This window comes from Triturus cristatus, chromosome 7 (genome assembly GCF_964204655.1).
Source record: "Triturus cristatus chromosome 7, aTriCri1.1, whole genome shotgun sequence".
NCBI classification, from domain to species: domain Eukaryota; kingdom Metazoa; phylum Chordata; class Amphibia; order Caudata; family Salamandridae; genus Triturus; species Triturus cristatus.
Window position 1 is genome coordinate 601,362,525 of NC_140590.1, and position 14,178 is coordinate 601,376,702.

Here is a 14,178-nt window from a genome sequence, read left to right on the forward strand (position 1 = left end):
GACCACAGATATTCAATGAGCAGCAAGTTAATTTCACCATTCAAAAGAAAAAAAGAATTCTTACAAAAGAACAGCACTATAATATCAACAGATAGCTTGCTCTGCTTATATTTGATACAATCGACATTTTTTAAGGACAATATACTATCTTTTTCCTTATACCCCACTGAATTGATTACAACCCACCCCCAACACCCCCTTTCCCCCCCCCCACCACCAGCTTGACCCACCCCAACCCACCCTGAACCTCCCTCATCGGGCATTGGGAAAAAGGATTTCCCTATTGATGGTAAGCCCGTGCTTAAGCACCACCTCTTCCGCCCCCCCGTACTCCAAAAAAACAAACAAAAAAAAATACAGGCAAGCTGTAAAAAAGCGCATAACATAATTCACCATATGACTATAACTATAGCTATATCGCTATATCGCTATAAGCATAATAACCAGTAATCCTCAATTTATCTCAAATTTATCTCGCTTATACCTCGCTTATACCTCCAACAGCATGCCCTCCCCCCAATATCTCCGAAACTATACAGTGCAAAAATACGATCAGATTGACTGGAGATATTCTTTTGCCTTAATTTCCGACGTAAAAAACTGACTGTGACCACCCTTAATAACTTTTAGTTTAGCTGGATTCTGTAGAAATGCCTGAGCCCCTTTTGCCTGAAAACCTGAAATAAGCTGTCTTAGCCTCCAGCGCCGTTCAACAGTATCCTGACAGTAATCTGGCCGTACAAAAAACTCACACCCCCCGGAACTTCTTCTTTTATTCGGAAGGGCCAGATCGTATAGCTCCTCCCTTGCCCTAAAATTATTCAAAGATATCAAGATAGCCCTGGGAAATTCTGCCTGGCCCTTCTTCTGCACGAATGGAAATCTATGTGCCCTTTGAACCTCTTTTTGCCACTCCCAGTGCCCCAGCTCCGAGAAAGCCTCCGTTAGTACCCCACCATAAACCTTAGCGTGTCTGAACCCTCCTTTCCCTCTGGTATCCCAAGCACCCTCAAGTTGTTACGTCTAGACCTATTTTCAAGGTCAGAAATCTTCCAACGTGTATCCTCGCGCTGTGCTTTAAGGGACTCCGTTAGCTCTTTCTGGGCACATAACTTCCCCTTTGGTTTTGCTGTAATAATTTAAATATCACTATTTTTTTCTTGTAAAGCACTAAGGGTGGAGGAAGTTTACGTTGACAAAAGACAACATTGCTTTAATATTTAGCTTTAAAAAATGTAAATCTTCTGCCTAAATTAGGAGGGGGTTTGCATGTATACACTAAATTTGCTCCAATGTACTCATGATTGACATGTTAAACATATATGCGAGGGCTTAAGATCTGATGTCACTTTTTATGATGCCACTTCCTGTGATGTCACACACCGTGATGTCATGCGCTGTGATGTCACTTGCATACTGATTAACTAGGTTAGTCCCCCCACTTATGTTTTTTAGGACCTGTACCCTGGTCATGAGCTTAGAAGACCACTCAGTGCCGAAGCGCACACTGCAGAAATATGATACAGTCATAGTCAATCCGACATTTTGGCCTGAAGTGAAATAGCGATGTTTTCAATGTTTTCTCCGGAAATATACGAAATTCCCGTACCAGGTGCAGAGGGAGCCCTTGTCAACAAGGTCTCTGTCAGTGGTCGAAGACCAGTAGTAACCTATGATTAGGTGTAGCCCCATCAAGCACTGACCAGAACGACCACCATTTGTTTAATGACTCTCTAATTGTCATAGTTACTAAATAGGCCAGTTGAGTGAGTTGTCGAGGATCACACAATGCGAGTCAGAAGCTTTCATGTGAAGCCTCAACCTCTGACTATAAACAAATCAGCTATAAAATATCAGCCTGAGGTGAAATGAGACAAGTGTCATAGTTAGTCAAGTAACTTCATTGTATTGATGGATTTTAAATTCAACTCTATCCTGGCAAAACAATCTTGCTGCACTAAAATATATGTAACTCTCAAACAGACAAAATAATTGTACACATTTACACTCCTTGTCGTTTCTCTTTAGGTTCTTTGTAAGGTGACTTAGGGGCTCGTTACTAGTTGGTTCACCTTTGCTGCAGCGATACCAGAGTTAATTGAAGAGATCAACCAGTTACTGAAAACTATCCGGGATCTGCATTAAATGCTATACGGTACACGATATGTAGGACAAACAAATGGAAAGAAAGGACGTACACATGGGTCCGATGTCAACATAAAGTATATTCAAATAATTTATCATTCAGCTTGGGACAGGATGAACCATGACAATTGGGATGCATCATATGTGAAGACAGTGAAACAGTGCTTGTGCAGTGATCTAAGTGCATCGGAGCAAGAGAAGAAATGTATATACAACATATAGACTTCACAGAGGCAGTCTTTTGTACAAGGTACGTTGGGCCTGCCCAAAGGGCCTCGGATAATGATGCATAAGAGGCAATGGGATATTCTGTAATCGTCCTAGTGTCTGGGATTGGTTGAAAACGGACTCGTGTACATCTGTTCTTTCCATTTGTATGTTGTATGTATATATGTGTACCATATAGCAATTAATGCAGTATCCAGACAGTTATTGAGTAACTGGTTGATCTCTTCAATTAATTGTTTCTAATAAAAATCCAACACGACCATTTTTTTTGTAGCTGTTGACGTACACCCAGGTTTTGATTACTTCAGGGTCAACCCCAGAGACAGCAATCCTTCTGCCAACAACTCCTGCTCTGACTCCATGTTTTTTTAACAGTTTTATATAGCATGAACTCGACCGGAGTCCCAGCAGTTACATGACCACCAGTTACATTAGACATTTATGTTGTGCAGGCACTGGGGATATTAAATGATTTGATCAGATACTACATGCGCAGGATGTTGTGCAGACGCCGAGACGCGAACCTGGTTCCCATGATGCAAAGTCGGGAGCTCTGGTCGTTATGCCACATCCAGTTCTCACAGGGCTTGTGTTTCCGGAATTAATAGGTCCTTACTTTTCAAACACAACAATTCCAGTCTGCCACCATGAGGACTCTGATCGGTATTTTCGAATGCAGTCCGTAACATATTGGGAACAGCAGTGAAATCCAGTATTTTGTTCTTTCCGGAAACAAACCATAAAACAGTCAACACGCAAAGAAAGCAGGTAAAGAGCTGTCTAAATCTCTTTAGAATGCTTATTAGAGCGAACAGATGAATATTTACCATATTATAAAGTATTCTGACAATTGTAGCCAAAATATTTGCAAGAAAGGTTTCAACCCTACCCAGAGGTATCGCTCCTGAGTAAAATAAGGGCATTCGACGAGAGCATTTCATTAGTAAAACAGACAGTGAAAGGCATTATTGACAAAATGAGAAATACAGGAAATGCGCCATTGCTATGAGGTGGTAATCCTAAAGAGATTCCGGTTTGGCTTTCATTGCACAGCGTTTAGCATTCCTCCTCTGGGCCGTGATCCGCTCTGAGAACCATTACATGCAGCATGCGATGGAGGCTTTAGCAGAGCAGGGTCCTATTTATAGTATCCCCGACTTATGGCCTGGGTAAGCTGGAATTTGTAACCTACACCGGCAAGTCATGCACAGTGACGTGCTAATGCCTATCAAGGGCGAGCTGAGGTTTTTAATAAAGTCGGCAATCAATGTGTTATAGAAAAGAGAAAGAGAAAGGTAGGTATTTTACAGTTAATTTACACGCAGTACATTTTTAAAACGTTGCGCTGTTGGTTTTTACATATTATGCTACTGTCATGCGATTTTGATGTGTATTTCATTACTTATATCTGACATGTATTCTAAGTTTGTAATGCTACAGTGATTCTGTTGGATAGCATTATCGTTCACCAAAATCTGTGAATCTTACTAAAATTGTAAGTATAATATACTTAAAGGGGCTTTCAGTCAGCAGTCTTAATCCATTGGCATGTAACTGTGTCAGTTACATTTGTCCTCCACCCATTACATTATAGACCATATACTTCAGCCATTGGCTAAATAAACTGTGAGTAATGGTGTTCTTCTCACTCACAAGGAGCACATCAACCTATTATGATGTCGGGCGGTAAGCCTCTGACTGCTAGTCGGAGGTTTACAGACCGACATTGTAGGTTTACATTCTGACCCCCGAATTATAATGTGAGCGGTTGAAGTGTAAATCAGCCGGTCAAGCTGACTGGGTTTTGATAGGCTGAAGGAGCCCATTGGCCAGTCAGAAGCCACACATAATCCCTGACGGACAGTGTTTGCGCCATTGAAATTATCATGTCGGTTTCCGACAGCCTTCCCATGTCAGCCTTTCCAACATGGAAAGGCTGTGCAGAACAACTTTGAAGGCTCCCTTTCCACCTCACCTTATGGTTAAGGCCTTGGGGGGCACATATGGTGCCCCTTTCACATCCTTGCACCATGTGGCAGGCACCATGAGGGCCTGTCACACAGTGCATGGATGTGTAAAAACTTCCATTTCACAATGGGCGCTTGTGCTGCGGGCGGTTTCAAAGGCCGCACAAGCTCCCATTGTAAAATGGAAGTTTGCAACCGCACAATGTGTGGTCGCATCCTAATTGTGGTTTCATGACCGACGACCAGAGGTCGGTCGGTTCCTCATCTGCGACGATGTGGGTCAGAGGGAACTCCAACCGACATCATAATGAGACCCTAAGTAGTTCCTTACTTTCTGAGACCAAAAATATACTTTTGCTCTTAGCCCAAAAACAATCCAGATTGATGTGGGCCTGGAAGCTTACCCAACAATAAAGTTGTGCAAAAACCATGAAAAAGCAAGCATAGTCAAAGCTTAAAGGCTGTCAGCCAACACCATACAATTTGGCTCTGCTAATGCTTGTTTTTACATTGTATGCACTTATGTTCTTATCCATGACAATGGTTTATCAGCAGGACATTAAACTGGTTTACTGACTTTGGCATGAGGTGTATTTTTAGACAAAATTCCTTTCCATGAAGAAACAAACCTCTCCAACAAACACCGCTCTCACATTACTACTGAGTGCAGTGTTGCTAAAACAAGCACTGAAAAGGTCAATGCTTTTGGACTTTGTATATTGTAAAAGGGGTATGGAGCAGTAAGGACTGGGGGTGCAGGAACTAGCACAGGGTCAGGATGTCAGGGGACCTCAGCAGTCAAAGGAGCAGGAGGACTCACATTTCTACTGTGTTGAACCTGTTTGGCTTATCCCTTCGTCAGACAGACAATTCTTTTTTCCACTTGTCCCACCCTTTCACAAGTACAGTTAAGATAAGCACCATTGGCTAGCCCATAACTTAAAAAATAACACAGTAAATGTGTTAACCTGGAGTAACTGGTGCTGACGATGCTTTAAGTGTGCATCAATCTTCACCCTTAAGAACATCTAAAAGGTAAGACAATCAAATGCACAGACAGGTGAAAACTCAACAAGCTCCCAGCCTGGAGACGCAAAGAAAGGACAATCAACATTGCAAAAGAAGTTAACTGAGGAATTGTGGCTAGGCCTTCATGGTAAACTCTGCCCTGCTGGAAGAGTTCGTGGAGTTTTGCTATTACGCGCTCTAGTTGGAGTATGGAGCACAGTACAAATTCTGTGAACCGCCATGTTACGGAGTACCGGCACCCACCAGTTTTTTAGCATGTCAAAGCCCTGGCCCGAACTACCATTCACACAGACATCAACTCCACAGTGTGCTCCCAACCTACAGGGCTCTGATTGGCCTGTGAGCACCCAGTGCGGTGAGGTTTGCAAGGTCGCTTTGTAAAAGGGGAAAATAATTCTTCTATAGTGGATGCACTGTGGCTAGCTTAGGTGGTTGCAGCAGGATCGAACTACAGCTCCATAGTTTACTCAGGGAGAGGTGATTGAGTGCTGGAAATGCCCATCGGTGGAGGTGGAGTGGGAAACCCTGCCTCAATGTGGCTAAAATGAACATGGTCTTCTGCTGGCATTCATGCTAGGAGCCGTGGCTTGGGAGACCAAAAGTGAGATGCCTGGACCGCACATCTCATATAATAAATAATTGTATTCAACCAAGCACATGAAATTAAAAGGAACTGGTACCTTAATGTGCGTGCTGAGAAGGGGTAGTGTCCTCTCTGTCGGAGGGTAGCGTCGGAGAGGGAGAGCAGACCGCTAGGAAAGAAAGGCAGGTGCCTGTTTGGGGGTATTCTACTTCTTTGTCAGCAGGACAGCATAGCGCAGTCTTACAAACAACAAAATCTCTACCCACGAACAAGGGAGATTTAACGATTGAGAGGTACATGAAACCTTGGCCTCAAGGTGAGCATATGATTGGCACAGATCTAAAAAGTGCTGCCCATGTTCTTGAAACATCAACACAAGGTTGTAATACTACCCTCTCCAGTCTCAAGTTTATCGCCGTTATGTCTGAAATACTAATACCATCGTTTTAAACCATGTACCACAAGTAAAATGTGCTAAGGCTTTTAGTCAATGGCATTAATATTTTAGACAATTCTTTTGAATGAATGAAAAGTGTGCATCTTTTATTCAAAACATTCACTGAAAGAAGCAGTGCTTTGGAATCCTAGAAGGGGTATGCATGCAAGGCATTAAATAAAGTTCAAGCACTGTCATGAAATAGGTATATGTTGTTCACATTTCACTAAACCCAGTATCCGTTACTTCCTCTCCCATTGTCAAGAGTATACAGATCTGACTTCTTCTCAGATATCTCGGCTCTAGGTGACCTGGTGAATAAAGGGTGATCTAAGCACACCCTTTATTTTGAGACACAGTACTCTGCTTTATCTATTTACAGTTGTCCTGGTGTTCTGGGAATAGTGTGTTAGTGGTATGTGTGTATGTAGCATGTGGCCTTATATTTTCCCGGTAAATTTGATGTCTCTACGATACATTTTGGGCCCTTCCCTGCCGCGGACACTTGGCCCACTCAAACAAACGAGGTACCAATTTTATCGGGAGACTCTAGAAAATGCGGGGTGGGTGGAAGTTTTTTTGGGCCACGCAGATTCCAGAACTTTCCATCACAGAAATGTTTTCTTATTTTTTTTCTCAAAGTTTGAGATTTACAAGGGATTCTGGGTATCAGAACCTGGTGAGAGCCATACAAGTCACATTGTATTGCCCTGGTTGTCTAGTTCTCAAAAATGTATAGGTTTGCTCGGTTTCCCTGGGTGCCGCCAGAGTTAGGGTTCCCAATCTACAGCTAGGCACTTTGCTAAAAAGGGTCAGTTTTCACGTTAAAAATGTGGTGTGTCCATGTTGTGATTTAGCCTGTTTCCTGTCACGTGCACTAGGCCTACCCACAAAAGTGAGGTACAATTCTTATCGGGAGACTTTGGGAATGCGGGGTGAGGTGAATTTTGTGGATCCACACAGATTCCGGAACTTTCCATCACAGAAATGTGAGGAAAATGTGATTTTGGACAAAGTTTGAGGTTTGCAAGGGATTCTGGGTAACAGAACCTGGTGAGAGCCACACACGTCACCCCATCCTGGATTCATTTTGGTGTCTGTTTCTCAAAAATGTACAGGTTTGCTAGGTTTCCCTAGGTGCCGGCATTGTTAGGGTTCAAAATCCACAGCTAGGCACTTTGCAAAAAAAGGATCAGTTTTCACTGTAAAATTGTGTAACCATGTTGCGTTTTGGTCGGTTTCCTGCCGTGGGCACTAGGCCTGCCTACACAAGTGAGGTACCATTTTTATCAGGAGACTTTTTGAAATGCTGGGTGTGTGGAATTTTGTGGATCCACAAGATTCCAGAACTTTCCATTACAGAAATGTGAGGGAAATGTGTTTGTTTAGACAAAATTTGAGGCTTGCAAGGGATGCTTTGTAAAAGATGTATAACACAGTGAAGACCGCTTCTAGAGTATGACCGAGTATATGTGACGTGAAAAGTGCTAAAGTGGGCACATTACAAAAAGTGATGGACTGGCATCACACACCACCTGGTGTCATGCTTCATCATCTGCCAGTCCTCGCCCTCCAAAACCCACGTTTGGTGGAGGGCGGGCATACACCTAAAGATAGGGATGCACTTCTAAACTAAGTGGGGGCCCGGAGGGTAATGTGAGTTTAAAAAGCCATAATAGTGCACCTGACAACTTTTTATTCTGATGTGGTGACTAGATGGAAATAAAAACGTAAGTGCGGTGAATAGGGACCTTAATTATCCCATCGCCGCTGTGTTAGAGGTCGACATGTTTCTGCCAGTTGTCCAAAAAGGTACGTGGCATTCATCAGGACCAAATAGAAAAAGGGAGGGCTCCTAGTCTGATCAAAGACTATCCACTGGGTGTGGTGACCTATGGTCACTCAACACTAAGAGGGTACATTAACCCTGCTCTTTAAACCTACTTGCCCCATGGGAGTTAGAATGAGGAGAGCCCCTGTAGTCAAACTTTCGTCAAGGTGCGCTCTCCACGGAATCACCTGTAGATTATACGTCCAACCTCTTAGTGTTGAGTGACCATAGGTCACCACACCCAGTGTATAGTCTTAGATCAAACTAAGGGACCCTTAGCCCTCCCTTTTTCTATTTGGTCAGAATAAGGAAGATAGCCCATGGGAGAATTAGCCCATATCCTAATTACCTGTGGTTAAGGGGAGAGTGCCACAAGGGATACTCTCTAGTATATTGGCGTGGTGGGCTGGATGGCAGACGAAGAATAATTCTTACCGGTGATGAGGAAACCTTGTTCCTAAAGCGCACGTGGAAACTGCGTGCGTCCGCTACGCGCTCTGGTAGAACTATATGAGTCCGACTACCCAGTACTGTGACAGGGGGCCGGAACTCTTTTGGCAAATTAATAGGTGTGTTTGCCTGCGAAAACCGGTTGTCACGGCAGACATCACTTGACGATATCTGCCTGACGGTGTGATCCGGTTATCTCTCTTCTATTGCAAGGTTGCAGAATGGAAATAGAAAACAGTCGGAGGAACCGGACCATACTTCTAAATAATACAGTGCACGTGAGGAGAGAGCCATGTATTCTATGGGGGCATGAGTAAAAGGATGTAAGATAAGGATGAGCAAGCAAGGAAGTAAAGGAAAATGGAATGTGAAGTAGAGCGAAACTGACAAGGGATGAGGCCGGCTGTCACTTCTGGATATAGTGGTGCTGGCAGGTCAATATTGAATAATTTAACCACAGTAAAAATCATAATGAATGTCGTACACACGTGCATTTCAAGAAACGAAAATAAATACGATTCACAAACTAGTCACAATATTTAAATGCATCATGTAAATATTCAGTTATAAATACACAATCCAGGGGATTTTTACATGGTTTTACAAATTACGGTAGTCATTTTAGGTAAGGTACCACAGGCTTTCAAATAGTAGATGGAAGAATCAGTCCAGTATCAGTGTTGGCATTCACTATTCAATTCAGTAACGCAGCCATTAACCCTCGCCACTCTTCTGCTGAATTCAGTCCATGCACAATGGAGTTAGTCCTTTCAATCCAAGGACACTCCAGTCTTTGCGATTTCCTACACTGTCAGATCTCTGTCTATATCGTCCCTGTCTTCTAATGAGAGTTCCGTTAGTCGGATATCCCTCTTAAAAGCTCTGCACTGTCACCTGCCATTCTGGTCATGACCGACTGGTATTGCGCCTTGTAGTGAGATGCGACGGCCTCAGCTATTTCCCCATTTGACTTGCTTATTGAGCCATTAGGTTTCTGTATTTCTAGAACCCAGTTGCGGTCTTGATCTCTCCTCTCTAGCCATGCTATTAGTTTTTTTGATTTGTCCCCTACATCGTATATGAGCCTTTGTGTGGCTATTGATTGAAATCTGGCTGCGCTCTCTTCTAGATCTCTGAGTTCGGATTGCCGTAACCGCAGTTTGTGACCTAGGGTGAGGTTTAGTGCGTCCTCTCGCCCTATTTGTTCCTTTAGATCTGTTATCTCCTGCTCCAACTCCTCATATCTAGCACGTCTTTCTTTTCTTTAGCCCCCAGCTAGTGCATGAGCATGTCCCCTAGCCAATATGCTTCCCACAGAGTACATTGAGCGCTGAAAGTCCCAGTATTCTCTTCGAAGTATTGTTCCGTTCTTTCCCTAAATTTGTCCACAAACTCTTTGTCCCTGAATTGCCAGGCTTGTACTCATGGTGGGAGGGTGCAATCCCTAACAGAACCCCTGAGCACTACCTCTACCAGTGAGTGGTAAGATATTCCTCTATCTTTGTGTCACACTTCCTTGAATAAGTCTGCGTATATACTTTGTGTAAATATGTAGTGTAGGTGTGACCCGCTGGCGTGTGCTGCTGATATGTGTGTGCACTGCCTAGTGTTATGAGCTCTCCATAGATCTGTTAGCCCTATTGCTACTGCGAATGTTCATAGCGGTCCTGGTCCTGTGACCCTTTCCGGTCTTGTGCTTCTGTCTGTCTCCAGGGACATCACTGCGTTCATGGCTCCTTCCAGTATAAGGAGCCCTTGGGGCATATCAAGCAGTGTTTTATTAAGCTCTTGAAAGGTTTATGAGTGGAGTTTTGGCGGTATATAACTGGAGCATACATTGATGGTACTGCCCTCCCATGTCCCGGCCAGAGCTGCATATCTGCCCTTGGGGTCGCGCCAGGCGTGGCCAACCACAAAAGGGGTCGTATTTTTACTTAGTATCTCCACTCCCCTTGAACACAATGTGAATCCCGTGTGGGCTATTAGCGTGTAACCAAACCGGTTCAATGCAAATTATGGTGATTGCCTTTTAAATGTGTCTCTTGAAGCAGCACTAGGTCTGGGGAGTGTCTACACAAATATTGGAGGATTTTGTTACCTAGACCATTGACATTCTATACAGGATTGTCATTGTGTTAACTGATCATGTTGCCATTGCTAATGTATGTTTCCATCCCCCCGTCCCACTGTGTCTGTGATTTGTGTATCGTGTTCTTTGGTGTCCCCAATTCTAACTCGAACATATCACGAATTATATATGCCAAACAGATGTAGAAACAACAAGAACGCCCTGCACGGTGATCTGAAACTATCCACTGGCCCAATTTGCAGAGCTCCTGTCGCCCATTCATGAGCATTCTACTTAATGGGGTCGGTTGACACCGTGTCTCTTGTTTCCATGCCGTCCCTCCCCTCCCACCCTCCCCTCATATGCTATCATGTATGTCCTATCTTATGTCTCTATGCAATCAGCACTTACAGTACTCCTTCCTGGCAGGACAGCCAGGTCCGGTCTCCGACCTCTCCCCCCTCAGTGTCTTTCCAGCTCAGGAATCAGTACAGTGTCACGTTGTCAGTCCAATTCCGGCTTTAACCCCTTCGGTGCTCATGACGGAATGGTTCCGTCATGACCCACGGTTGAGCTGTGCTCATGACGGAACCATTCCGTCATGACCACACCCGCGCAAGATTCCGTCAGCACAGCGGCGGAATCTGCGCAGCATCGAAGGGGTTAACGATCTTGCTATCCCCGCCCCCTATTTAGTAGCTGGTTGCATTTCTGGCAGGCCTCGTCCGTACGTGAACCCATTGTTTGCTGTAAGTTCTTGCCCATCTCCAGATGGGTTGTCGTGTTGCTCTCCATGTTGGCTTCTGTCACGGTTTCGCCAACTTCTTGTTTCGCCTTTCTTTCCTCTTTTAAGCCAGTCCCATACTTTTTTGGCGAGGAAAAGTACCATGATTTGCTGTCTTCCATTACTCTTAGTTTAGCAGGTAACAGCATTGCATATTAGAGGTTCTCTTCTCTTCGTGTTCTCTTGACCTCATCAAAGGTCCTTCATTGCTGCTGCACCAGCAGGGTATAGTCCGAAAAGAACCTTATTGTTGTGTTCTCATGGAACAGGTCACACCGGTCTGAGCAGCCTGTAAGATGGCATCCCGATATTGATAGTTTAATATTCGGGCTATTATAGTTCTTGGCAGTGCTCCTGGTTTAGGCGGAGGTACCGGTGCTCTGTGGGCTCTCTAGATGGAAAAGAATCTGGAGAGACAGTTAGGTTTCAGATGTTTTAAAAATAAGTCCTCCAGAAAGAGATCCACCGAGGGTCCCTCCATTCCCTCCAGCACCCCAGCCATCATGATGTTATTTCTGCGGGCCCTCCCTTTCTGGTTTTCCTGCTTTGCAGCCATTACTTTCTGTTGTTGCGATGATCGTTGCATCTTTTCTTCTAGTCTTCTAGTCATGGCCTGCAGATCCCCAATATTAGTTTCTGCTATCTCTACCTTCTCCGGTTTTATTCATGTCTGTCCAGAGGAGATTTACGTCTATGGTGACTTTGGCGATTTTTGTTTCAAGTGACGCTTCAAGTGACGCTCCCCGACTGTGGATCGCTGTCATTATAGCCCCAATGAAGGCTCCTCTGTCTCCAGGTTCCCAGATGCCCTAGCTCCGTCTGCCATTGTCTTCCTGGGTACTGCATATTTGTCTAGTTTGTTACTCTGAGGAACCGGTGCCCCCTTTGGTCGCATTATGTCTATTCTGTGGGGTTGTTTTGCAACCTTTGTTTGCCAACTTCCAGAACCCTGGGCTATTCCGGATGTCCTTGGTACAGTCCCTCTCTGGGTATGCTCAGTCATTTCTAGGCATCGCTGGCGTCTTGGGAGTCATGCCCTCTCCTCACTAGCCTCTCAGTGGGTAAGCTTGGTATGGCTTGGCCTGCTTCCTCTGTTGCACGTAGCCAGGATGTTACATGCAGTTAGCTGCACCTGATGCTCTGTTGCCCTCACTCAGCCTCTTTAGTCCCTTCCCCCTTCTGTTCTGTTTTGGCCAGCTTATGTCTTTCCTGCATTGATTTTGACCAGGGCCCTCAGTTTCTTCGGAGTTTCTTCACTGGATCCCTTGCTTGTGTCCTTTAGTTTGTCCCCCCCTCCTCTGCCTCCTCGAGGTTCCTACAACCGACGTCCTCTCCTCTACGCCCCACCGTGCTCGACTTACCGCCCACTCACATTTGCGATGTGTGAGCCTCGGCGGGCGCATTAGGGACTGGAGCAGGGCGTCCTTCTCCAGTCCGATGTTTGGAGCTGCGCACTGTCCCAATCCTCCCGCCGTCTCCAGCCGATCCGCAGTCTGCGCTCACCTCCGGGAAGCAAAAGGAGGTCTCAGGGCACCCCTCCTGTCGTTCAAGAGTCTTTATTCCGGCGACGGCCCCAGCCGTTGTCTTGTGATCAGCTCTGAGTCACTTCCACGTCCCTGGCTCTCTACCTTGGGAGTGCTGATCCCGGCTGCTAGGCAGGCTCGCCCACAGTCGTCCGGCCCTTGGCAGTGTAGGCCTCAGCGTTGTCAGCGCCACTGTTTGTCTTCCTCGTGCTGCGATTTTGCTGCGGGGCTCACCTCGTTGTTGGGGACATTCCAGAGTGTCTTGAACTTCAAGACCGGACAGAAAAATGTTGGTTCTCGGGTGGAGGAGAGAGGGACAGCACGGAGCTCTTAAGTTATGCGGCCATCTTGTCTGGTGCCCAGCCAATCCACGTGTTAAGTCTTTTTTAACCTCTTTCACCTCTTATTTCCTCCTCCTTGCACATTGAAACCAATTCAACACCCGATACCAAATTCTTCCTTTTTTGTCCTCTAACAAGTTATCTAATGTTTCCTTAACCTGTGCATTCATTTCCAGCTGTATTATTCTCCTTCACCTATATCTCCCACAGAAATTTCGATACTATTTCCTTGCTCTGAATCCATTATTATAGGATAAACTTATTAAATTAAAAATCTAGTCTTAATATAATGTCAACCAAGCTAAAATGCATATTATCCCTCTTAAACCTCAATTATCCAAACTCCAGATAATACGATCCGCTGTCTGATACTCGCAGTCATTTTAACGGGGTCTTCTTTCTTTGAGCGCTAACGTGCTTACATTATTTGTTACCTAATCTATCCCTATGTAAAATGGCTGCCAAGTCTTGCGTGAGTTCACATTGAACTCACACCACCCTTTATTTTCTTTTCCTATCTACAGTCTCCGACTGCGCGTGACTTTTCACGTGCGGCATGGCTCAGCTCGTGGCGAGGCACTCCCATTCTTGTGAAGCCCATGCAGGTTACATGCTGGTTCGCAGGGCTGTGGCACTGCTCCAGCGGAAAGGGCTAATTTACATATCCTCCCTGCGTCACAGACCCGTCATCACGCTTATTCATTCATACACTCATTCAATGGTGGGGCCCATAACACCAACACTCATACGTCTCATTCCAAATCTGCACACAGGAGGACAGAAGCGCTGGACA